Source organism: Procambarus clarkii, chromosome 20, assembly GCF_040958095.1.
Source record: "Procambarus clarkii isolate CNS0578487 chromosome 20, FALCON_Pclarkii_2.0, whole genome shotgun sequence".
Lineage (NCBI taxonomy): Eukaryota > Metazoa > Arthropoda > Malacostraca > Decapoda > Cambaridae > Procambarus > Procambarus clarkii.
In genome coordinates this window covers 24,076,548-24,102,799 of record NC_091169.1, presented here as the reverse complement: position 1 = coordinate 24,102,799, position 26,252 = coordinate 24,076,548, and the positions used below count along the sequence as shown (strand labels likewise).

The window sequence follows — 26,252 nt, the reverse complement described above, 5'->3', positions numbered from 1 at the left end:
TTGGAGGATGTTGAACCAGACAACTTCTTCAAGATGTCAGATGCAACACAAACAAGGAACAACGGTTTCAAGCTTAACAAACCTCAATGTAGGTCTGAAAACAGGAGCTGCTTTTTAACCCACAGGGTTATAAACCCATGGAACTACCTACCCGCCGAAGCCGTAAATGTCAAAACACTGTTGAATTTTAAGATCTAGCGTGAAAAAAATCATCAAAATAAATGGGGGGACCTTTGACAGGCCATTATAAATATAAATGGCTCTCGTATGGGCCAATAGGCCTTCTGCAGTTGCCCTTGTTCTTATGTTCAAGCTCGTCGTATCTTGTAACTCTATCATCATTACCTAGCCTCAGAACTTTACATTTATCAGCATTAAACTGCAGACTCGGGTAAATTCAGGTAAAATATAAATGTATATCTAACTCGTTTTCTTTGAAACGGTCTGAATAATTTGATTTCTGCAAATGAAATTTATCTGAGGGGTCACTGACATATATTGGTCTCGACGAAAGAAAGGATTAGTAGAAATTCTAAGAGAGAATCAAATAGTTTCCGACTTTCATATTATTTCACCTGTCAGCTAATGATATTAGGTGAACATGCTTGTGCTTTAATTTTATTTAGTAGCCCCTCATATATAATATGGTATTAGTAGTAGAAGTAGTACATTGTACTACCTAAGCTTTTAATCAAAACAAAATGCATAAATTGCATTGTATGTACTAGCTCTATCTATAAAGCCAACAAACTTTGTAAAATCTCTTTATGTATGTACCTTACCTAAATAAAAATTATTATTATTATTATTATTATTATTATTAAATTCACTACACAATTGAGGTTCTTATTTGCGTCTTATTTCATTGTAAAAGGAGTTAATTTCCAAACAGGGTTGTATAAATAAATCTTATCTTATCTTTGCATTCAATTTTGTACGGTAACTTTTCAAACTTAAAATGTAAATAGCTATATATATATATACCCCCTCTAAATGAAAAATGGCCTAATTTAACATATGTGCTAAAAATATTAACATAAATAATTCGTTTTTTAGATAACAAGATATTCATAGCAATAAGGTTTCTTGGAATGGCCTATAATGCACGCAAATACTAGTTTACGCACTTTTCGGGTAGTACGCCTGGAATTTCAAAATGGCGTTCAAACGGCGGTTGATCGTTGATGGCTCAGGCGCTCGTCAGTATCGTCGGTGCCGCCAACGCGACAACATGTACCGCTCATTTCCGACAGCAACATTGCTCCAGGTAAGAGTGATAATTCTTTTTGACATATTTATATCTTATATATACACAGTATATAGAATTATATAATATAATGGGGTTTTGCGTATGGAGTTTGCTTCGAACAATGCCTATCAATTTTTTTTTTTTTTTTTTGCTGGACTGATCAACCAGGCTGTTGGACGCGGCTGCTCGCAGCCTGACGTATGCGTCACAGCCTGGTTGATCAGGTATCCTTTGGAGGTGCTTATCCAGTTCTCTCTTGAACACTGTGAGGGGTCGGCCAGTTATGCCCCTTATGTGTAGTGGAAGCGTGTTGAACAGTCTCGGGCCTCTGATGTTGATAGTTCTCTCTGAGTACCTGTTGTACCTCTGCTGGGCGGTAGTGGAAAAGGGTTACAGAGGCACATAATGGGTTCAGGGACTGAACCCCACAATTCATTTAGCTAAGCAAGTTACAATCTTGATGAGCTAGTTACAAAATTCTTTTGTAATTCTAGTTTCAAAATTCAAAATATATTCAATTCAATATAAGTCGTCACATCAACAATGGGTTCGAGATCGACCTCAAGTACAGGTTCTAAATTAAGCACCTGACATATGTGGAGAGCTAGTGTCACAATTTGTTTGTCCTGCACACCGCCCCCCATCCAGTGGGCAGCGGTGGATAGGTTACAATCACTCGGTTACTACCTACAGTTAGCAGACTGGGGATATTTGGCTAAAATTTCTGGTAGCAGATCAGGTCCCCCATTTGTTCCGATTTTTTTTCAAATTGGATTTTACAATTCAAGTGTTATGTTATTTACTGCTTTAGCAGATAGGCGGTTCCATGGGTTTATAACCCTGTGGGTGAAAATATAGCTTATGTTTTCAGTCCTACACTGCGGCTTGTTGGACTTGAAACCGTTGTTCCTTGTTTGTGTTCCATCTGACCTTTTGAAGTTGTTCTCTGGATCCATATCTTCGAAACTGTTCAATATTTTAATAGGCAGGCGATGAGTCACAATAACGTGGCTGAAGTATGTTGACCAGACCACACACTAGAAGTTGAAGGGACGACGAGTTTCGGTCCGTCCTGGACCATTCTCAAGTCGATTCAAGTCGATATTTTAATAGTTTCGGTGAGATCCATCCTGGCATGCCTAGTTTGCAGTGTTGTTAGCCCTGTGACCCTCAACCGTTCATGGTATGAAACTAGACCTCATTCTGCAGTTATTTTTGTCGTCTGGTGTTCAATTTTCTCCATGAAAGGTTGGGCGCGGGGTGGGTTCTCTGTCGGCCTCCAAGTGGGTTCTCTGTCGGGCTCCAAGTGGGTTCTCTGTTGGGCTCCAAGTGGGTTCTCTGTTGGGCTCCAAGTGGGTTCTCTGTCGGGCTCCAAGTGGGTTCTCTGTCGGGCTCCAAGTGGGTTCTCTGTCGGGCTCCAAGTGGGTTCTCTGTCGGGCTCCAAGTGGGTTCTCTGTCGGGCTCCAAGTGGGTTCTCTGTCGGGCTCCAAGTGGGTTCTCTGTCGGGCTCCAAGTGGGTTCTCTGTCGGGCTCCAAGTGGGTTCTCTGTCGGGCCCCAAGTGGGTTCTCTGTCGGGCCCCAAGTGGGTTCTCTGTCGGGCCCCAAGTGGGTTCTCTGTCGGGCCCCAAGTGGGTTCTCTGTCGGGGCTCCGGGGTGGGTTGTCGGTCGGGGCTCCGGGGTGGGTTGTCGGTCGGGGCTCCGGGGTGGGTTGTCGGTCGGGGCTCCGGGGTGGGTTGTCGGTCGGGGCTCCGGGGTGGGTTGTCGGTCGGGGCTCCGGGGTGGGTTGTCGGTCGGGGCTCCGGGGTGGGTTGTCGGTCGGGGCTCCGGGGTGGGTTGTCGGTCGGGGCTCCGGGGTGGGTTGTCGGTCGGGGCTCCGGGGTGGGTTGTCGGTCGGGGCTCCGGGGTGGGTTGTCGGTCGGGGCTCCGGGGTGGGTTGTCGGTCGGGGCTCCGGGGTGGGTTGTCGGTCGGGGCTCCGGGCAGGCTTTAGGTACTCAACTGGCGGGCTCTGGGTGGGTGACTGTTCGGGCTCCAGGTGGGTGTCTGTCCGGCTTCGGGTGGGTTCTTGGTAGGGCTTGGGGGGTGTGGGCTCTTGGTAGGGCTTGGGGGGGTGTGGGTACTTGGTAGGGCTTGGGGGGGTGTGGGTACTTGGTAGGGCTTGGGGGTGTGTGGGTACTTGGTAGGGCTTGGGGGGGTGTGGGTACTTGGTAGGGCTTGGAGGGGTGTGGGTTCTTGGTAGGGCTTGGGGGGGTGTGGGTTCTTGGTAGGACTTGGGGGGGTGTGGGTTCTTGGTAGGGCTTGGGGGGGTGTGGGTTCTTGGTAGGGCTTGGGGGGGTGTGGGTTCTTGGTAGGGCTTGGGGGGGTGTGGGTTCTTGGTAGGGCTTGGGGGGGTGTGGGTTCTTGGTAGGGCTTGGGGGGTGTGGGTTCTTGGTAGAGCTTGGGGGGGTGTGGGTTCTTGGTAGGGCTTGGGGGGTGTGGATACTTGGTAGGGCTCGGGGGGGGGTGTTAGTTCTTGGTAGGGCTCGGGGGGGTGTGGGTTCTTGGTCGGGCTCGGGGGGGTGTGGGTTCTTGGTAGGGCTCGGGGGGGTGTGAGTTCTTGGTAGGGCTCGGGGGGGGGTGTGGGTTCTTGGTAGGGCTCGGGGGGGTGTGGGTTCTTGGTAGGGCTCGGGGGGGTGTGGGTTCTTGGTAGGGCTCGGGGGGGGGGGTGTGGGTTCTTGGTAGGGCTCGGGGGTTGTGGGTTCTTGGTAGGGCTCGGGGGGGTGTGGGTTCTTGGTAGGGCTCGGGGGGGTGTGGGTTCTTGGTAGGGCTCGGGGGGGTTGGGTTCTCTGTAGGGCTCGGGGTGGGTTCTCGGTAGGGCTCGAGGCGGGCTCCAGGTACTCAACTGACGGGTTCCAGTTCACTCAACTGGCGGGCTCCGGTTCACTCAACTGGCGGGCTCCGGTTTATTAAACTGGCGGGCTCCGGGTGTTTGACTGGTCGGGCTCCGGGTGGGTGACTGTTCGGGCTCCAGGTGGGTGTCTGTCCGGCTTCGGGTATGTTCTTGGTAGGGCTTCGGGGTGGGTTCTTGGTAGGACTTAGGGTTGGCTCCCGGTCAGGCTCAGGGTGGGCTCTTTCGGGTTCGGGATGGGCTCTCGGGCTTGGGGTACCTCTGTAGGGCTCGGGGTAGGTTCTTGGTCGGGCCCAGGGTGGGTTCTCTGTAGGGCTCAGGGTGTTTTCATGGTAGGACTAGGGGTGAGTTCTCTGTAGGGATCAGGGTGGGTTCTTGGTAGGGCTCTGGGTGGGTTCTCGGTCGGGCTCGGGGCGGGCTCCAGGTACTCAACTGACGGGTTCCAGTTCACACAACTGGCGGGCTCCGGTTCACTCAACTGGCGGGCTCCGGTTTACTAAACTGGCGGGCTCCGGGTGTTTGACTGGTCGGGCTCCGGGTGGGTGACTGTTCGGGCTCCAGGTGGGTGTCTGTCCAGCTTCGGGTGGGTTCTTGGTAGGGCTTGGGGTGGGTTCTTGGTAGGTATTAGGGCAGGGTTCTTGGTAGGGCTTGGGGGTGGGTTCTTGGTAGGGCTTGGGGGTGGGTTCTTGGTAGGGCTTGGGGGTGGGTTCTTGGTAGGGTTTGGGGTTGGCTCCCGGTCAGGCTCGGGGTGGGCTCTTTCGGGATCGGGATAGGCTCTCGGGCTTGGGGAACCTCTGTAGGGCTCGGGGTAGGTTCTTGGTCGGGCTCAGGGTGGGTTCTCGGTAGGGCTCGGGGCAGGCTCCAGGTACTCAACTGACGGGTTCCAGTTCACTCAACTGGCGGGCTCCGGTTCACTCAACTGGCGGGCTCCGGTTTATTAAACTGGCGGGCTCCGGGTGTTTGACTGGTCGGGCTCCGGGTGGGTGACTGTTCGGGCTCCAGGTGGGTGTCTGTCCGGCTTCGGGTATGTTCTTGGTAGGGCTTCAGGGTGGGTTCTTGGTAGGACTTAGGGTTGGCTCCCGGTCAGGCTCAGGGTGGGCTCTTTCGGGTTCGGGATGGGCTCTCGGGCTTGGGGTACCTCTGTAGGGCTCGGGGTAGGTTCTTGGTCGGGCCCAGGGTGGGTTCTCTGTAGGGCTCAGGGTGTTTTCATGGTAGGACTAGGGGTGAGTTCTCTGTAGGGATCAGGGTGGGTTCTTGGTAGGGCTCTGGGTGGGTTCTCGGTCGGGCTCGGGGCGGGCTCCAGGTACTCAACTGACGGGTTCCAGTTCACACAACTGGCGGGCTCCGGTTCACTCAACTGGCGGGCTCCGGTTTACTAAACTGGCGGGCTCCGGGTGTTTGACTGGTCGGGCTCAGGGTGGGTGACTGTTCGGGCTCCAGGTGGGTGTCTGTCCAGCTTCGGGTGGGTTCTTGGTAGGGCTTGGGGTGGGTTCTTGGTAGGTATTAGGGCAGGGTTCTTGGTAGGGCTTGGGGGTGGGTTCTTGGTAGGGCTTGGGGGTGGGTTCTTGGTAGGGCTTGGTGGTGGGTTCTTGGTAGGGTTTGGGGTTGGCTCCCGGTCAGGCTCGGGGTGGGCTCTTTCGGGATCGGGATAGGCTCTCGGGCTTGGGGAACCTCTGTAGGGCTCGGGGTAGGTTCTTGGTCGGGCTCAGGGTGGGTTCTCGGTAGGGCTCGGGGCAGGCTCCAGGTACTCAACTGACGGGTTCCAGTTCACTCAACTGGCGGGCTCCGGTTCACTCAACTGGCGGGCTCCGGTTTACTAAACTGGCGGGCTCCGGGTGTTTGACTGGTCGGGCTCCGGGTGGGTGACTGTTCGGGCTCCAGGTGGGTGTCTGTCCGGCTTCGGGTGGGTTCTTGGTAGGGCTTGGGGTGGGTTCTTGGTAGGTATTAGGGCAGGGTTCTTGGTAGGGCTTGGGGGTGGGTTCTTGGTAGGGCTTGGGGGTGGGTTCTTGGTAGGGCTTGGGGGTGGGTTCTTGGTAGGGTTTGGGGTTGGCTCCCGGTCAGGCTCGGGGTGGGCTCTTTCGGGATCGGGATAGGCTCTCGGGCTTGGGGAACCTCTGTAGGGCTCGGGGTAGGTTCTTGGTCGGGCTCAGGGTGGGTTCTCGGTAGGGCTCGGGGCAGGCTCCAGGTACTCAACTGACGGGTTCCAGTTCACTCAACTGGCGGGCTCCGGTTCACTCAACTGGCGGGCTCCGGTTTACTAAACTGGCGGGCTCCGGGTGTTTGACTGGTCGGGCTCCGGGTGGGTGACTGTTCGGGCTCCAGGTGGGTGTCTGTCCAGCTTCGGGTGGGTTTTTGGTAGGTATTGGGGCTGGGTTCTCGGTAGGGCTTTGGGCTGGGTTCTCGGAAGGGCTTCGGGCTGGGTTCTCGGTAGGGCTTGGGGGGTGGGTTCTCGGTAGGGTTTGGGGGGGGGGGGTTCTCGGTAGGGCTTTGGGGGTGGGTTCTCGGTAGGGCTTGGGGGAGTGGGTTCTCGGTAGGGCTTGGGGGGTGGGTTCTCGGTAGGGCTTGGGGGTGGGTTCTCGGTAGGGTTTGGGGGGGTGGGTTCTCGGTAGGGCTTGGGGGGGGTGGGTTCTCGGTAGGGCTTGGGGGAGTGGGTTCTCGGTAGGGCTTGGGGGGTGGGTTCTCGGTAGGGCTTGGGGGGGTGGGTTCTCGGTAGGGCTTGGGGGGGTGGGTTCTCGGTAGGGCTTGGGAGGGTGGGTTCTCGGTAGGGCTTGGGGGGGGGGGGTTCTCGGTAGGGCTTGGGGGGGTGGGTTCTCGGTAGGGCTTGGGGGGGGGGGTTCTCGGTAGGGCTTGGGGGGGTGGGTTCTCGGTAGGGCTTGGGGGGGTGGGTTCTCGGTAGGGCTTGGGGGGGTGGGTTCTCGGTAGGGCTTGGGGGGGGTGGGTTCTCGGTAGGGCTTGGGGGGTGGGTTCTCGGTAGGGGTCGGGGTGGGCTCTTTCGGGATCGGGATAGGCTCTCGGGCTTGGGGAACCTCTGTAGGGCTCGGGGTAGGTTCTTGGTCGGGCTCAGGGTGGGTTCTCGGTAGGGCTCGGGGCGGGCTCCAGGTACTCAACTGACGGGTTCCAGTTCACTCAACTGGCGGGCTCCGGTTCACTCAACTGGCGGGCTCCGGTTTATTAAACTGGCGGGCTCCGGGTGTTTGACTGGTCGGGCTCCGGGTGGGTGACTTCGGGCTCCAGGTGGGTGTCTGTCCGGCTTCGGGTATGTTCTTGGTAGGGCTTCGGGGTGGGTTCTTGGTAGGACTTAGGGTTGGCTCCCGGTCAGGCTCAGGGTGGGCTCTTTCGGGTTCGGGATGGGCTCTCGGGCTTGGGGTACCTCTGTAGGGCTCGGGGTAGGTTCTTGGTCGGGCCCAGGGTGGGTTCTCTGTAGGGCTCAGGGTGTTTTCATGGTAGGACTAGGGGTGGGTTCTCTGTAGGGATCAGGGTGGGTTCTCGGTAGGGCTCTGGGTGGGTTCTCGGTCGGGCTCTGGGTGGGTTCTCGGTCGGGCTCGGGGCGGGCTCCAGGTACTCAACTGACGGGTTCCAGTTCACACAACTGGCGGGCTCCGGTTCACTCAACTGGCGGGCTCCGGTTTACTAAACTGGCGGGCTCCGGGTGTTTGACTGGTCGGGCTCCGGGTGGGTGACTGTTCGGGCTCCAGGTGGGTGTCTGTCCAGCTTCGGGTGGGTTCTTGGTAGGGCTTGGGGTGGGTTCTTGGTAGGTATTAGGGCAGGGTTCTTGGTAGGGCTTGGGGGTGGGTTCTTGGTAGGGCTTGGGGGTGGGTTCTTGGTAGGGCTTGGGGGTGGGTTCTTGGTAGGGTTTGGGGTTGGCTCCCGGTCAGGCTCGGGGTGGGCTCTTTCGGGATCGGGATAGGCTCTCGGGCTTGGGGAACCTCTGTAGGGCTCGGGGTAGGTTCTTGGTCGGGCTCAGGGTGGGTTCTCGGTAGGGCTCGGGGCAGGCTCCAGGTACTCAACTGACGGGTTCCAGTTCACTCAACTGGCGGGCTCCGGTTCACTCAACTGGCGGGCTCCGGTTTACTAAACTGGCGGGCTCCGGGTGTTTGACTGGTCGGGCTCCGGGTGGGTGACTGTTCGGGCTCCAGGTGGGTGTCTGTCCGGCTTCGGGTGGGTTCTTGGTAGGGCTTGGGGTGGGTTCTTGGTAGGTATTAGGGCAGGGTTCTTGGTAGGGCTTGGGGGTGGGTTCTTGGTAGGGCTTGGGGGTGGGTTCTTGGTAGGGCTTGGGGGTGGGTTCTTGGTAGGGTTTGGGGTTGGCTCCCGGTCAGGCTCGGGGTGGGCTCTTTCGGGATCGGGATAGGCTCTCGGGCTTGGGGAACCTCTGTAGGGCTCGGGGTAGGTTCTTGGTCGGGCTCAGGGTGGGTTCTCGGTAGGGCTCGGGGCAGGCTCCAGGTACTCAACTGACGGGTTCCAGTTCACTCAACTGGCGGGCTCCGGTTCACTCAACTGGCGGGCTCCGGTTTACTAAACTGGCGGGCTCCGGGTGTTTGACTGGTCGGGCTCCGGGTGGGTGACTGTTCGGGCTCCAGGTGGGTGTCTGTCCAGCTTCGGGTGGGTTTTTGGTAGGTATTGGGGCTGGGTTCTCGGTAGGGCTTTGGGCTGGGTTCTCGGTAGGGCTTCGGGCTGGGTTCTCGGTAGGGCTTGGGGGGTGGGTTCTTGGTAGGGTTTGGGGGGGTGGGTTCTCGGTAGGGCTTTGGGGGGTGGGTTCTCGGTAGGGCTTGGGGGAGTGGGTTCTCGGTAGGGCTTGGGGGGTGGGTTCTCGGTAGGGCTTGGGGGTGGGTTCTCGGTAGGGTTTGGGGGGTGGGTTCTCGGTAGGGCTTGGGGGGGGTGGGTTCTCGGTAGGGCTTGGGGGAGTGGGTTCTCGGTAGGGCTTGGGGGGTGGGTTCTCGGTAGGGCTTGGGGGGGTGGGTTCTCGGTAGGGTTTGGGAGGGTGGGTTCTCGGTAGGGCTTGGGGGGGGGTTCTCGGTAGGGCTTGGGGGGGGGGTTCTCGGTAGGGCTTGGGGGGTGGGTTCTCGGTAGGGCTTGGGGGGGGGTTCTCGGTAGGGCTTGGGGGGGTGGGTTCTCGGTAGGGCTTGGGGGGGTGGGTTCTCGGTAGGGCTTGGGGGGGTGGGTTCTCGGTAGGGCTTGGGGGGGGTGGGTTCTCGGTAGGGCTTGGGGGGTGGGTTCTCGGTAGGGGTCGGGGTGGGCTCTTTCGGGATCGGGCTTGGGGAACCTCTGTAGGGCTCGGGGTAGGTTCTTGGTCGGGCTCAGGGTGGGTTCTCGGTAGGGCTCGGGGCGGGCTCCAGGTACTCAACTGACGGGTTCCAGTTCACTCAACTGGCGGGCTCCGGTTCACTCAACTGGCGGGCTCCGGTTTATTAAACTGGCGGGCTCCGGGTGTTTGACTGGTCGGGCTCCGGGTGGGTGACTGTTCGGGCTCCAGGTGGGTGTCTGTCCGGCTTCGGGTATGTTCTTGGTAGGGCTTCGGGGTGGGTTCTTGGTAGGACTTAGGGTTGGCTCCCGGTCAGGCTCAGGGTGGGCTCTTTCGGGTTCGGGATGGGCTCTCGGGCTTGGGGTACCTCTGTAGGGCTCGGGGTAGGTTCTTGGTCGGGCCCAGGGTGGGTTCTCTGTAGGGCTCAGGGTGTTTTCATGGTAGGACTAGGGGTGGGTTCTCTGTAGGGATCAGGGTGGGTTCTCGGTAGGGCTCTGGGTGGGTTCTCGGTCGGGCTCGGGGCGGGCTCCAGGTACTCAACTGACGGGTTCCAGTTCACACAACTGGCGGGCTCCGGTTCACTCAACTGGCGGGCTCCGGTTTACTAAACTGGCGGGCTCCGGGTGTTTGACTGGTCGGGCTCCGGGTGGGTGACTGTTCGGGCTCCAGGTGGGTGTCTGTCCAGCTTCGGGTGGGTTCTTGGTAGGGCTTGGGGTGGGTTCTTGGTAGGTATTAGGGCAGGGTTCTTGGTAGGGCTTGGGGGTGGGTTCTTGGTAGGGCTTGGGGGTGGGTTCTTGGTAGAGCTTGGGGGTGGGTTCTTGGTAGGGTTTGGGGTTGGCTCCCGGTCAGGCTCAGGGTGGGCTCTTTCGGGATCGGGATAGGCTCTCGGGCTTGGGGAACCTCTGTAGGGCTCGGGGTAGGTTCTTGGTCGGGCTCAGGGTGGGTTCTCGGTAGGGCTCGGGGCGGGCTCTAGGTACTCAACTGGCGGGCTCCGGTTCACTCAACTGGCGGGCTCCGGTTTACTAAACTGGCGGGCTCCGGGTGTTTGACTGGTCGGGCTCCGGGTGGGTGACTGTTCGGGCTCCAGGTGGGTGTCTGTTCGGCTTCGGGTGGGTTCTCGGTAGGGCTTGGGGGTGGGTTCTCGGTAGGTATTAGGGCAGGGTTCTTGGTAGGGCTTGGGGGTGGGTTCTTGGTAGGGCTTGGGGGTGGGTTCTCGGTAGGGCTTGGGGGTGGGTTCTCGGTAGGGCTTGGGGGTGGGTTCTCGGTAGGGCTTGGGGGTGGGTTCTCGGTAGGGCTTGGGGCTGAGTTCTCGGTAGGGCTTGGGGCTGGGTTCTCGGTAGGGCTTGGGGCTGGGTTCTCGGTAGGGCTTGGGGCTGGGTTCTCGGTAGGGCTTGGGGGGTGGATTCTCGGAAGGGCTTGGGGGGTGGGTTTTCGGTAGGGCTTGGGGGGTGGGTTCTCGGTAGGGCTCGGGGTGGGCTCTTTCGGGATCGGGATAGGCTCTCGGGCTTGGGGAACCTCTGTAGGGCTCGGGGTAGGTTCTTGGTCGGGCTCAGGGTGGGTTCTCGGTAGGGCTCGGGGCGGGCTCCAGGTACTCAACTGACAGGTTCCAGTTCACTCAACTGGCGGGCTCCGGTTCACTCAACTGGCGGGCTCCGGTTTACTAAACTGGCGGGCTCCGGGTGTTTGACTGGTCGGGCTCCGGGTGGGTGACTGTTCGGGCAGCAGGTGGGTGTCTGTCCAGCTTCGGGTGGGTTCTTGGTAGGGCTTGGGGTGGGTTCTTGGTAGGTATTAGGGCTGGGTTCTTGGTAGGGCTTGGGGGTGGGTTCTTGGTAGGGCTTTGGGCTGGGTTCTCGGTAGGGCTTGGGGCTGGGTTCTCGGTAGGGCTTGGGGGGTGGGTTCTCGGTAGGGCTTGGGGGGTGGGTTCTCGGTAGGGCTTGGGGGTGGGTTCTCGGTAGGGCTTGGGGGGTGGGTTCTCGGTAGGGCTTGGGGGGTGGGTTCTCGGTAGGGCTTGGGGGGTGGGTTCTCGGTAGGGCTTGGGGGGTGGGTTCTCGGTAGGGCTTGGGGGGGGTGGGTTCTCGGTAGGGCTTGGGGGGGGGTGGGTTCTCGGTAGGGCTTGGGGGGGGTGGGTTCTCGGTAGGGCTTGGGGGGGTGGGTTCTCGGTAGGGCTCGGGGCGGGCTCCAGGTACTCAACTGACGGGTTCCAGTTCACTCAACTGGCGGGCTCCGGTTCACTCAACTGGCGGGCTCCGGTTTACTAAACTGGCGGGCTCTGGGTGTTTGACTGTTCGGGCTCCAGGTGGAGTGTCTGTCCGGCTTCGGGTGGGTTCTTGGTAGGGCTTGGGGGTGGGTTCTTGGTAGGTCTTGGGGCTGGGTTCTTGGTAGGTCTTGGGGCTGGGTTCTTGGTAGGTCTTGGGGCTGGGTTCTTGGTAGGGCTTGGGGGTGGGTTCTTGGTAGGGCTTAGGGTTGGCTCTCGGTTGTCAAGCTCGGGGTGGGCTCTTTCGGGATCGGGATAGGCTCTCGGGCTTGGGGTACCTCTGTAGGGCTCGGGGTAGGTTCTTGGTCGGGCTCAGGGTGGGTTCTCTGTAGGGCTTGGGGTGGGTTCTCTGTAGGGATCGGGGTGGGTTCTCGGTAGGGCTCTGGGTGGGTTCTTGGTCGGGCTCGGGGCAGGCTCCAGGTACTCAACTGATGGGTTCCAGTTCATTCAACTGGCGGGCCCCGGTTCACTCAGCTGGCGGGTTCCGGGTGGGTGACTGTTCGGGCTCCAGGTGGGTGTCTGTCCGGCTTCGGGTGGGTTCTTGGTAGGGCATAGGGTTGGCTGCTGAGACAAGTACAAGGGGAATGTTGTCTACGCTTATGTCGACCGTGCTCTAAGCCACAGCTCAGGATGGAAGCAAGTCGATGAAGAACTCTGTAGGGTAAGGCAGGTCCTAGTCAACAACGGCTTGTCCAATGGTTTCGTTGAAGACATCATAAAAAGGAAGGTGAAACACCATGCAACCTCTGAAGAGTCAACTAACACAACACCTGTACCCCCTATTAGACTATTTTACAGGAACTTCTTTTCCACAGCTCATAAAACGGAGGAAAGGGTCCTGAATGATATTGTTAATAGGAACGTTATCCCTACAGACAAAAATCAGAAGATACAATTGACAATTTACTATAAAACCAAAAAAACAGCCAACCTACTCATGAAAAACTCTCCTGACACAAAGCAGAACGCCTTAAAGGAGACTAACGTCATCTATACCTTCGAATGCCCACTTGGGGACTGTAAGCCTCAAAGAACTCAGTATATAGGCAAGACAACAACATCTCTTTCCAGGCGATTAACAATGCATAAGCAACAGGGCTCCATTAAGAAACATATCTCTTCCCACAACCAGGCCATCACCAGAGAAGTCTTAACAAACAACACAGAAATCATCGATAGATACAGCGATAGCAGGCAGCTTGACATCTGTGAGGCACTACACATCAAGAAGTCAACACCAGCAATCAACAGCCAATTGATGCACAACTCTATTCTACCCACTTCAAGACTCCGTACCAATATAGAAGCATCAAGAGGAAGTATGGGTCAATAGGCCCTTTGCAGTTACTTCCATTCTTCCCTCTCATTTATCCAATTTATACCCATTGTTCCGTGTTCTGCGTTGGTCAAAAGTTTGTTCACCTCTTCCAAAACTGTTGCAACACATCACCTCACCCAAATGCGAGTATATAAGGCAAGCTGTTTAATGTTAGCATAAGTAAAACTCTGTTTAGTGTTCTCAGGTTACAGTTGTGTGTGTATAAACTAAAGTCTCTGAAAATGTAACAAGTTATTACGAAACGCGTTCAAGCCTCGCGTCAGACTAGAAATAAAAATGAATTTTGGAGAATTGATTTTTCAATTACCATCCACAATAAAAGAAACATAAGAAATATTGAGAAAATTCGTGGTAGAATTATTAATCTTACCTTTTCGGTCATATTTAACAATATATACATTATATATAATATATATATATTACTCTTATTACAAATTCGGTACTTACCGCAGTTTGGATCTGGCATCCGAGGTCCCTGTGGCCCGGAACCTTCGGCCTCCATCAGCACTGTTGTGGACCAGCAGACGACATACAGGAGCAGCTAGCCAGCAACATTCCCACTCAAAATGCAGACGTCAAACAACAGCTCTGACCCACGGAGAGTGGATAAGATTGTTAGGTAAGTTAATGTAGGGGGGATATTGTAGTGCAAGATGTTATTATTGTGTAATGATGAAGATCTGTGTGTGTGTGGGGGAGGAAGTTAGGTCATCATATGGACAATTCGTTCTTATATAGGCATGGGTTTTCTTGTCTCTGTACAATGCTTTGGTGTGATGTTTAAAGAATTACTTGTCTGTACACCTATATGGGTGGGATTTAGGGTATTATAGTTCGGTATTTTTGCTGTAGGGGGTATAGGTCATTACGTATACAAGATGCCTAGTTAGCAGACTTAAAACGATAATGATTAATGATAAAACAACCTAATCCATATAACATAACCAAGTCTAACTTAGTAGTACATTTTTATCAGAAAACTAGCCTTGTTGAAATGATTTTTTACTCCCATTTTGTTTGGAGTTTGAAAAGAAATGGCGAGGGTTAAACAAAGCTCATTTATTTATTTATATACAAGAAGGTATATAAGATTTTTACTTAATTTTTAGTTTTGACAGATAAGACTATATTAAATCAGATAAGTCATACCACATACACGATGACTCGCAAACAAATGTTAAAACCTATCTAACCTAGGGTTTCTGGGTTCGATCCCCGGTGAAGGCAGAGACAAATGGGCAAAATGTTTTTCATCCTGATGCCCCTGTTACCTAGCAGTAAATAGGTACCTGGGAGTTAGACAGTTGCTACGGGCTGCTTCCTGGTGGGGGTGTAACAAAAAAGGAGGCCTGATCGAGGACCGGGCCGCGGGGACGCTAAGCCCCGAAATCATCTCAAGATAACCTAGCTCAACCCAACCTAAACTAACCAAACCAAGAATCAACCTAACCCAAACCAATGGAGTCCAGTACAGCTTAACCTAAGCTAATACATCCTACCATAACAGTATAGTGTATACGGTTTTAACAAACGGGAAAACGAGCATCGTCGAATTATTTCATGTCCAAAAAGTACCATCCATAAAGTTTGATACGTTAGGATGTATTAGCCAAGATTAGGCTGTGTTAGGCTTTGTTGGTTTGAGTTAGCCTGGGTAAGGTTAGGTAAATTTTCCAATCCATTGGTGAACAGTCATGTGTACAGGGTGACACATTATTACAGACCGTTTTACTAGTGATAAAAAAGCAATGTAGGACTAACACAACTATTGGAAAACAACAGTTGTGTTATCAGTGTATAGTAGTAATTAATAATTTTGTACAAAGTTTGCATAAAAATGTTAGTTGTTTCAAGTAACTCACTAGGTTCTGGTAGACCTTTCATGACCCGTATAAAGGCCAGGCTGTGTGTGAAGAACTGTTAAAACCATCAACAGGTAATATACAGAAATGTTTATTGAACTAAATGCAGCTGGCCGAAGCAGCCATTGACATGAAACTGTTAGCGGCCAGTTTCATGTTAGTTACGTATTTATGGAAACTCTCCATCAGCGACCACATAACCAGATTTTAAAATGCACTATAATCTTAATTTAAATATATTTTGTTATTACAGTACTGTATCTGGTTTTCTTTACAAAGTACAGTACATGTATTTATATCATCCTACCCACAACAGTTATTTAATTTCCGAGTACCTGTTTACTGCTAGGTGAACAGAAGAATTAGGTGAAAGGAAATGTGCCCAGCCATATCTGTCCTGACTGGGAATTGAACCCAGGATCCCCAATTGGGAGTCAAGGGGGAAGGCAACCGATTTTTACCTGACTTTACCTGAGGGCCACTAACGTATTAGTGGCCTCGACGAGAACAGAAAAGCTTGTCCAAAGTCCCCTCATTTGCCTTGATTATTTTTTTCCAGTTGGATTTTAAAATGTAAGAGTTTGGGCAATTATGTTTGGCAGGTAGGCAGTTCCATGGGTTTATAACCGTATGGGGGTAAAAGGCATCTCTTGTTTTCAGTCCTATGTTGTGATTTGTTGAGCTTTTATAAGACATTATCTGGATCAACATCCTCCAAATTGTTCAGTATTTTAAAATTTCAATGAGGTCTGCTAAGTCATGTCTGGTTTGAAGTGTTGTTAGTGCTGTGGCCCTCAACTGTTCCTGGTATGAGAGTTGATTACACTGTGATACCCTCAACTATAATAAATTCTGTTTTCAGACAACATACAGCCTCTTTGCTCAAACCCCTGGACATACAAAACATTTAATCCGTACTCTTCATTCTCTTCACATTATAAACACTTGCAAAGCTCTGTTCCTTAATACTAACTCAGATTTTAAACTTCCGAATTGTATGAAATAAGAATGTTTGTGATGTTCTGCATGAACATCACTGCTGAAATATCTCTAAGATTCTCTATGCAGGTCTCTATATAGAGACCAAATGTGTGGAATTTCCTAACCCAATGTCTTCACTTTAGTATCCCACATTGTGCTAATTACTCATCTAGTGCTGTACTATCTACAAATGCACTCCATCAACATAATTTCTCATCACCCTTATTACTACCTTACCTCTCGCTTAACAATTAGCTTAGCTTAGATGTCACGCTATTGTGATTTCTGTGTATAATGAAGTAAGGGCGAAGAGGTAGAACGGCCTATTGACATAGCTCGAGTGCATGGGGGGAGTTGTGTAAAATCCTGGTTTGTCTCTCGGAGAGGCTGCAGGATCAAAGTAAATTCAGAAGAATTTCTGGTTGCAATTCTTATACCATGTCGTAGCTCAGTCGATTAAGGCAGTGTCTGGGATGCTCTTGGACGCAAGTTCGAATCCTCGTCACGGCCCCTTGTAGATTTGTTCTCTTAAGATTAACTGTTTCCCTTGTACAATAATTTAAAATTCACTGCAAATTTTGCGTTAGCGTTAAGATTTGCCTAAAATGCTATGCATGTTAGTGGCTTTACAAGAATGTACAGATAATGGCGATTCATTTGTACAAATAACCCATTGTAGTGAATAATATTGTAGTGTCAGGGGGGGCCTAACGGCTGAGTGGAGAGCGCTCCGGATTTGTATTCCTAAGGTTCCGGGTTTGATCCCCAGTGGAGGATGAAACAAATGGGCAGAGTTTCTTTCACCCTGATGCCCCTGTTACCTAGCAGTAAATAAGTACCTGAGAGTTAGACAGCTGCTACTGGCTGCTTCCTGGGGGGGTGTAACAAAAAGGAGGCCTGGTCGAGGATTGGGCCACGGGGACGCTAAGCCCCGAAATCGTCTCAAGATAACCTCAAAATACTGTAGTGTAGTGGTCAACACAGTCAGCTCGCAATTGAAACGTTCGGGATTGATTTCTGCCGCAGGACAGGGACGTTTGGCACGTTTGCTTTTGCCCGATGCCTGTCTTCACCTAGCGGTAAATAAGTACCTAGGAGTTGGGCAACTATTGTTGGTTGCATCTTGGGAAAGACTAGTAGTTGGCCTAGAGGGGACCTTGATAAACCTAACTGGCTTTGTCCCAATGGGAAATCATACTTAAGTACGATACAAGTAAAAAACTTTTCAAAATCTTTTCTGTGGAGAGCCTTGTAGGCTCCAGGGAGCCTCTGGGCTCACCCAGAAAATGGTGTTTCATTACATTCAGTGCTGTATTTTTTTTTTTTTCAAATGTTACTTTTGTGAGGGTTTGTGTACAGTAATTATTGAACTTCATTGTTGTTTGTATTTGTAATATGTTCTCTCATCTTCCCTCCTGATTTTCCATAACTAATCACTTCTTGCAAAGAGAATTATAAAACCTGTGTTTATTGAATTCATTTTATTTGCCTTCTCACTCATGCTTTAATGTTACTTATTTGATCAATAACACCTTACTGATACAGTAATAATAATAATACATTAATATTACATTTTTATACATACCAACTGCAATATAATGTAATTTTACCATTGACAGGTACAAACCATCAGCGGGGCCCCTGGTGAAGATCCAACTACTGACTACATGAATGTACTAGGCATGATCTTCAGCATGTGTGGTCTAATGATGAGAGTAAGTTTTGGGTTTCTGGCATTATAGGGTCTGTTCTGAAGCCCACGGTATCATCCCTATTGTCTACCACTATCATCCCTATTCATCCTGGCACTAGCTTGCTCAGTTTTTTTTGTTTTCAACTCATATTTTATGAACTACTGTATATTGTATGTAAGTGATGTTGGCATTCATGGGAACATTTTCTGTGGGAGCCATGCTTTTTGTATTGTTTATATTCATGCTTCACTTGTCAGTTTAAGGCACCCATCTTGTGTGCCCTTAGCTGTTCATTCATTCTGATTTAGTTTCTCAACTCTCTGCCTTGTAGCTAGTTTGTATTACCCATTCCCACCAGTAATATTTTTCAAGATTCTGGGTGTTGTCCTAGTCAGGGCTTCTCCTTTTGAGTTGCCATTACATCAGTACTGCTTGGGACTCGGTCCACGTGGCCAGGCCTGTTGCTGGGTATTTTAGTGTGTGTTATGTCTGATTCTGACTCGTGTGCCATGTTGGTGCCTTGCATCATCTTCTGTGTGTACAGTTGGAGTCACACTAATAATACTTCAATACCTGTCACATAGGTCTGATCTTTCTAGTTTTTTAATTGATAGGAGGTTGGAGAACCGTCAACTCAACCCTTGTGACTAACATGGATGTCCATTATTCGGTAATTATTGTGCCGAAGATTGTAATTAAGTCAAAATACATTTTCACTTTACTGAAAAATTTATGGCATGAGCGTGAAGTGAGCCAAAAGTGTGACAAAGCAACAGCAGTCGGCTGAATGCTGGGCATGGGGGAAGAGGGAGGGAGGGTGTGAGACTATCCCTTCCTCATTTCCTCTCTCAAGCTTGGTGAAAAAGTTCTCTCCTTTTGAATGTTTGGTTTCAATAAAGTTGTGTGTGTGTACATCTATAATTTTAATACCAAATTATCCGTGATCAGTATCATATGCCATAATCAAGACGCATCATAAAAGAATTTTTTGCGAATAATTTATTAATAATAATAATTCATTGTGTTGGAGGACTGGCAGCCAGGTTATACATACAGTACATGTTAGGTTTGTATCCAGGTTCCCCCCCCCCTTTCCCCCCTATCCCTAGGGTCTAATTACTGACCCTCCCCAGTATGCAACCCCACAATAAGCTGACTGACTTTTGGGTACCTATTTCCTGCTAGGTGAACAGGTACATTAGGTGATAGGATACACACCCACCATTTCTATCTTGCCTGGGATTTGAACCCAGAATTCTAGATTGCGAGTCAAGAACGAACTCGACTATACTACTGGTACCCTCAATTTACTGGGATTTGTCAAGAATGGTTGAGTTTGTGTAAATCCTGGTCATTATGTTATGTTGGGACCACCAATAATTGTCATATACTGTAATTATGATTTTTAAATGGAATTGTTTGCCAATGATTGCTCTATCATATGCCATTGTCAAAATGAGAAGTACATACTGTAATAGATAATGTTGGACCACAAATTTTAGATCCATTTGGCATAGGGTCTCCATTTTTGTGCAACTCTGGAGCTCTTCTCAGTGTTACCTTGAGGTGCTTCCGGGGCTTAGCGTCCCCGCGGCCCGGTCGTCGACCAGGCCTCCAGGTTGCCGGACTGATCAACCAGGCTGTTGGATGCGGCTGCTCGCAGCCTGACGTATGAGTCACAGCCTGGTTGATCAGGTGTAATTATGTTTAGAGCAGGGTTCTTCCCAGCTGGTTTCACCATTTGTGTTGTCTTCAAAGATTGCCTTGATAGCATTGCTCTAGTTGTTTGAGCTGCTGCTGTGGGATGTGGTTGCATATTTACACTATATGCGGCCTGTCGTGCTTTCCAGCGTGCAGTTCTAGATCATCAGGAATCTTCTTAGTTGTATTCCTTGCGGTTTGCCTCTCTTTTTACACCCTTTCTACTTTCTGGAGGGAAAGGGAAGGGAAGGGAATTATTAGGAGAAATCACTAAATCATTATAACTATATAGCATTTGGAAGGGATCAATATAAGGATTTTTGATGGGACATGGGGACGAAATTGTGCCCAACCACTTGGACAGTCGGGGATTGAAAACCGGCTTGCAAAAAAATGGGCCTTCGCTCTACTGTCTAGCCCAAGTGGTTGGGCGGGAAGGGAAGGTAGATCAATCTTTGATAGCTGGCAGTGCAGTATTTTAGCCTCAGTCTGCTTCAGTTGAGTTCTTCGGATCCAGCTTTGGGCCATGTGTAGATCCATATCTCCTGGTTCCTGGCTGGGGTAGGGGTTCTAGTGCATCGTTCGCTCTGGACAGTGCTCCTGTTCACCCTTCGTTTTTGAAGTGTTGACCTTTTAGGCAAGTTGATTGAAACCTCAGGTAACCTCAGGGCTGTCATCTGGTGGAAGATGGGTAAATCAAGGGCCTACCAGAAAAAGATGTTTAATTATACAGTATTCAATGCTTAATTTTCACATATATAGTACAGTACATGTTTAAGTAAATAATATCAGACTTTATCTTGGATCATTTTCTTATTTAGGGTTTTAATCTTATAATACTTATATTGAGGAATGTGATTTCTACTCACTTTATGAATTTTAATCCTCCAAATACTGTATTATTAAAACTATGATTATAGAAATTTTAGACATTGTTGTTATAAATGATACTCTATAGTGAACTCATTATTTCTTACTTGCAGTTGAAGTGGTGTGCTTGGGTTGCGCTATACTGCTCCTGCATCAGCTTTGCCAACTCGAGAGTCAATGACGATACGAAACAAATGCTCAGCAGCTTCATGTAAGGTTTATCTTGTTTTCTTCTGAAATTTGTATATTACTAAACCCATAAAGGTACAACCTGTCCTCATAGCATGTCACATTTTAACATATACTTTACTTTACACAAGGCCAAAACCTGGTGTACTAAGGCAAATAAACATTGCGACGGGGTAAATACCCTAACTGCAACCTGTCCTCTTACAAATTACGTCTGAATTTGGTCGTTTGCCCATATGGCCGAAAATGGACGTAATTTAAAAATAAAAAAATTAAAATAAATTTTGGATTTTGTTTCAAAACAGTAAGTTAAGGGTCCTCTCGTAGGTTAGGAGGGCAGGAAATTGTCCTCAAGTTTCAAAAGCTATGAAAAACGTTAAATGAAAGTTTCCTCTCCTAACCTTTCCAAGTAAGCCAGAGGACTTAGAGAAAATGCGACAGTATGTCACTTTCGTGAGCCAATTTCATTTCAAATTACGTTCATTTTTGGATATAGCATGCATTCGAACGAAAAGCGACGTTATTTTCAAGAGGACAGGTTGAACCATGATGTGCCTGACCACCATCATATGGTGGGTCAGGTCACCTAAAGTCCCAGCTAGCCTGCCATCCCCGCTCGTTGAGCCAAATGGAACCCCCAAATATTCTATAAGGAAGAGAACAGGACTGGGAGGTGAGCGATTGACTACATGCCTGAAAAGGGCATTTCATTACCTGGATCTGGATTTGTACCTGGATAAGGGGGTTCTGGGATTTCTTTTCTCCAAGCCTGGCCTGGGCCAGGCATGACGTGCAAGATCTTGGTCCAGTAGACTGTTGCTTGGAGTGGCCTGCAGGGCCATATTCCCACTTACAATCTAGTTAGTCCAGCACTTCTTGCAGGAAACTCTAATTTTTTCTTGAAGAAATACTTTTGTTCCAGCCATACTTATTTTATTTGCTGTGAGGATATTAAGGAGCCGTGGTCCTTTGATATTCATACAGTGTTCTATGATTGTTCCTGTGGCACCTTTATTCTTCACTTGCGCTATTCTGCATTTCCTACCATATTGTTCGCTCCACTACCTTACCTTACCTTGAGGTTACCTTGAGGTGCTTCCGGGGCTTAGCGTCCCCGCGTCCCGGTCGTCGACCAGGCCTCTTGGTTGCTGAACTGATCAACCAGGCTGTTGGACGCGGCTGCTCGCAGCCTGACGTATGAGTCACAGCCTGGTTGATCAGGTATCCTTTGGAGGTGCTTATCCAGTTCTCTCTTGAACACTGTGAGGGGTCGGCCAGTTTTGCCCCTTATGTGTAGCGGAAGCGTGTTGAACAGTCTCGGGCCTCTGATGTTGATAGAGTTCTCTCTCGGAGTACTTGTTGCACCTCCGCTTTTCAACGGGGGTATTCTGCACATCCTTCCATGTCTTCTGGTCTCATGTGATGTTATTTCTGTGTGCAGGTTTAGGACCAGCCCCTCTAATATTTTCCACGTGTAAATTATTATGTATCTCTCCCGCCTGCGCTCAAGGGAGTACAGATTTAGGCTCTTTAGTCGGTCCCAATAGTTTAGATGTTTTACTGAGTGGATTCTAGCAGTAAAGGATCTCTGCACACTCTCCAGGTCAGCAATTTCTCCAGCTTTGAAAGGGGCTGTCATTGTGCAGCAGTACTCCACTCTAGAGAGCACAAGCGTTTTGAAAAGTATCATCATCGGTATAGCATCTGTTATAATATTGTGCAAATTTTGGACCTGGATATTCATACAGTGTTCTATGACTGTTTCTGTGGCACATTTTTTCTTCACTTGCACCTATTCTGCATTTCCTACCATATTGTTCGCTCCACTATGTTATAATACTGTGCAAATTTTGGACCTGGAGTTCAGTCCATGTATACAGTACATGATACCTCTCTTGTCTCCTTTCCAGAGTACATTTTGGGAGCTTCAAATGGTCCCAATAATTTATGTACTTTATTGTGTTTGTGTGCTGAGTATGTCCTCTGTATTCCCTGTGTTTCAACAATCTCTCTTGCTCTGATTTGTTATTTTTGGGAGAGCCCTGTCAGTAGTTTTCTGAGCTTACTTGTCAGTCACTATAGCATTGACTTCATGATTTTCCTAAGGGTGACAACACTTGCATAATTGTCTTTTGTTATTGAATGTAATTTAAATTACATTAATCCAACCCATTGTTACTGGCTAATAGTTCTGATTTTCAAAGTAAATTATCATAATTAAACAAATATACTTTTATTTGCTTGTCACAAATAATTTACTAATTATATTACATTTCAGGTTGTCCATTTCTGCAGTTGTGATGTCCTACCTTCAAAACCCACAGCCAATGACACTTCCATGGTCCAATATATAAACAGTTCTATATTATCGATTGTTTTTGGTTGAATGGAAATGTATAATTGCCTCACCATACTTGTATTAAAATTGTACTGCTGAATACAGTGACAATTTTAGTTTTAATAAACTAGCTAATGGTGCCAGGTTTGTATTATGATGTGCAATATGGAACAGTGCCAACATTTGATGATGTGCATGAGTTACAAAATGGCTTGGTTTGTTAATCTTTTAATTTGTGTAGCCTGCACTATATAATTCTTGTGTTATACTTCCCATCCAAAAGTTTCTTGTAAGCAGCTTGTCTTTTTTTTTCTTTAACAAATGGACAAATTTGTATTGTCCCATAACATTATCATGTCATTCATGTCAGTGTAAAAGGCAATAGCATGAAGGTCAAAGCTTGAAATATCCTGGAATATGAAGTACCATACGAGTTGATCCTCGAGTGACAACCACATTAGTACAGTAGATAGCCTCCATATTAGACATAAAAGGAAGACTTGATCACCACGTTAGAAATAGAAGAGTGAAAGGGAATTGGGAGTGGAATGGTAGGCAGTCAGTATGGGGGAAGGGAGACTTTTGGAGTACAGTACAGTACTGTCCATTCAGTAGAGCCAGGCTGTCACCTGATCGGATGACAGGCAAAGTTATCAGTCACTAGCACTGATTTTATAGTTTTCTTCGAGGTGACATCAACTGCATAATATCTTTTTGATCATGAAATTACATTAACTCCAACCAGTTACTGCTGGCTAATAATTCTTAGACATAAAGGAAAGAGGACAAATCAGAAGAGCATGTTAAGATAGGGCTACCTGAATAGGTTTCAGTTGTGGTTACTCCATCAGAGGGGCGTTCATGGGGATAAAGACAGATTCTACAGTAAATTGTTAATTCCTCTTTTAGGACTGCCTCCTCTTCCATTTTGCTTAGTTATGCAAAGTTGTTGTTTTATGGTTACAAAGGAAACATATCATTCCTTAATTTCTTATTTTGACTGTATCAGAATTTAGAATTTCTAAAATATAGTTACAGGTTGTAAGTACAGTATGTATAACAGTTTATACAGTACTATACTTAGTGTATAAAATATATATTAATGCAGGCCATATGTATTATTGTTAAATATGTACTTTTGTATTTCATAGTAAACCTTTTACCATAATATATAATTATCTTCTCCTTTCAATAGTGCATTTGTCATGTTGAATTATATGGTATATCAGGATTTTATCGGTACTACCTTGTTGACTGCGTGTTCCTCCCGTTACTATACTGTATACAGTATCTCTCCTTCCCATTACAGTATTACGCTGAGATGTATCAGTAAGGTGGTTGGGCTCACTGCCTCAAGCAAAGAATATTCACTATACAATACTATATTGAATATAAATTCAGTGGATTTTGTACTACATGGGAACCTGGTCCAAGATAGGGATTTTAATCTAGCCAGTGACCTGTACAATGAATTTGGAATCTAGATAATGCAGAATTCCTCCAAGACTGATAATTTTAAATTAATATTACTAAAAAATTCAAACAGTGCTTTTTCCATGGGATTTCTGCATCAAATTATGCACAAATGTATGTCCTATCATGTGCACAAATAAAGGGTGAATGCTGTGGATCTTGTTGTCCATTAAAATCTGTACAATAAAGCTTTCAGTCACATGCCATCCCTAAGGTGTGGCGTTGTTTACAATTTCCCATTTAGAATCCTTTCATTAGAAAGTATTTACACCACAGTATTGTATGTCGAACATAAAAAATATTAAATGTATAAAGATATTGTACACAATGTGATAAATCAATGATATAATCTTTAGAGCAGGACAGCACGATCGAACCAATGTTGTGGATAACCACAGATGTGCACCTTAACCCATGGACTAGGATGTGCAAAAAGTTACACGACCTGGGGCCGGATTCAGGAAGGTACTTACGAAGGTTTTTCCTCTTAGCTAAGAGCGTTTTCCGTCTTAGCGCCTTCGTGGCGGCTACGTCCGTATTCAATTAACTACCCTAAGTGGAAAAACCTTCGTAAGTTCATTCCTCGATTTAAGTGTGGTTTCGACCACTCGTAGCTTTACGTAAACTGGATATAAGTAATTTTTTCTCTACTACATAACACTGGGATCGATTTATGATATTGGAACATGACCAAAATATTATAGCTGGTGAATCTAGTGAAGAGGAATCCTTCGTGTTAGTTATATATGCATTCTCTGCTTGAAACTTGAAGTAAATGTGTGTTTGATGATAGTAGAATTAGTTTTATAATAGCAAGATATTATACCAGTAGTTATTAAGTAAATAAACACTGGTGAACATGAAATATGAGAGAAGGTGATGAGCCCTGCCTGATGGGATCATTTACTATCACCAAATGCGCCTGTTCACCTAGTAGTAAGGGTGTACCTTAGCTATACATACCCATTTCTAATTTATTTAGTTTGGTTTTATTTTGAAATTAAATCTGGGTGAGACATAAAATAAAAATATGCTGCACAAATGATGTTAGGTAAGGAAAAGGGTAAAAATGTCAAAAACTTTATTCATTGAATACTTAAAGCTATAATTATGACTATATAGATTATTAAAAAAAAAGAGAGGGAAGTAGGGGTCCAAGACCTCTTCCTGTTATACAATTTGGGTGTGGAACAAGTAATTATCAAAAGAAGGCACCATGCCGGGAAGGCTATGTAGCAGTAAGGCAGTGAGGTGAGGCAGCTACTTATTTGAGAAATGCTTATTTTATTTACCTTATAAGCTGAGGCAACTTATTTTATTTGAGGAATACTCGGCTGATTCCTCTACATTTAGCATGGAACAAATTTGTGTCCAAGACCTCTTCCTGTTACTCAATTTGGCTGTGTGTAACCAAACTAGAAGTGCTCTACAAATCAAGGGACCCAGAATGTGGAATGACCTTCCGAATCATGTCAAAGGCTGTACCTCTCTCAACCAGTTTAAGAGTTAAACCAAGTACTGCCAAATTAACTCCATGTAACCTAACTTACCTCCTAAATGTCAACCCATGTCTTGCTATTTTTTAAACAACGCTGTTCACCAACATGTGCAATTGCTGATTTATGCTATGTTAACCCCCTTTTTGTATTTTTTATTCCTTCTTTCAACACAATTTATACCTAATCCCGATTACTATTAAGTTTTAGTCTGTGTTTTTTTCCCCCACACCTTGCCCGAAATGCTATGAGTATTAATAGTGGCTTTAGGTATTGTATGTACTAGCTCTGCCTATAAATCCATCATTATGTTTGTAAATCAACTGTATGTACTTTTCCTGAATAAAATGTATTTATTATTTATTTTTTAATCAGTAAGTATTAAAAGAAGGCACCAAGCTGGGAAGGCTATGTAGCACCATTGTGTGTAACAATAAACGAAAATTTTTTTAACAATTAATGCACCTGTATGGGAAAACAAATCCTGTCAGCTGTAAAAATATTGATGCAGTTATTTAAATGAAAAATATTACTGGTTTATTTTTATCCTATCTTTTTGTACTGTACAGTATATCGAAGGAAGTGAAAAATTGAGACATAATGCACAATTTAATGAATGATTAGCATGGATTAGCAGTTCAAAAAGAAATATGACTTGTATTACATATCAACATGAGATCTT

At 48.2% G+C, this 26,252-nt stretch overlaps 2 long non-coding RNA genes across 2 annotated transcripts; one reads left to right on the top strand and one right to left on the bottom strand.

Moving 5' to 3' along the window:
* The first annotated feature begins 1,166 nt into the window (after nucleotides 1–1,166).
* On the top strand, nucleotides 1,167–24,291 carry LOC123762942 (uncharacterized). The gene is made up of 5 exons (XR_011229191.1): nucleotides 1,167–1,267; nucleotides 13,419–13,585; nucleotides 17,429–17,524; nucleotides 20,188–20,285; nucleotides 22,542–24,291. It is a non-coding gene; the product is annotated as an uncharacterized lncRNA (long non-coding RNA).
* Nucleotides 18,007–25,116, bottom strand: LOC123755444 (uncharacterized). Its single transcript, XR_006772512.2, has 3 exons — nucleotides 24,548–25,116; nucleotides 20,182–20,307; nucleotides 18,007–19,881 (listed from the first exon to the last, which is right to left on the bottom strand). It is a non-coding gene; the product is annotated as an uncharacterized lncRNA (long non-coding RNA).
* Nucleotides 25,117–26,252: the final 1,136 nt, after the last annotated feature.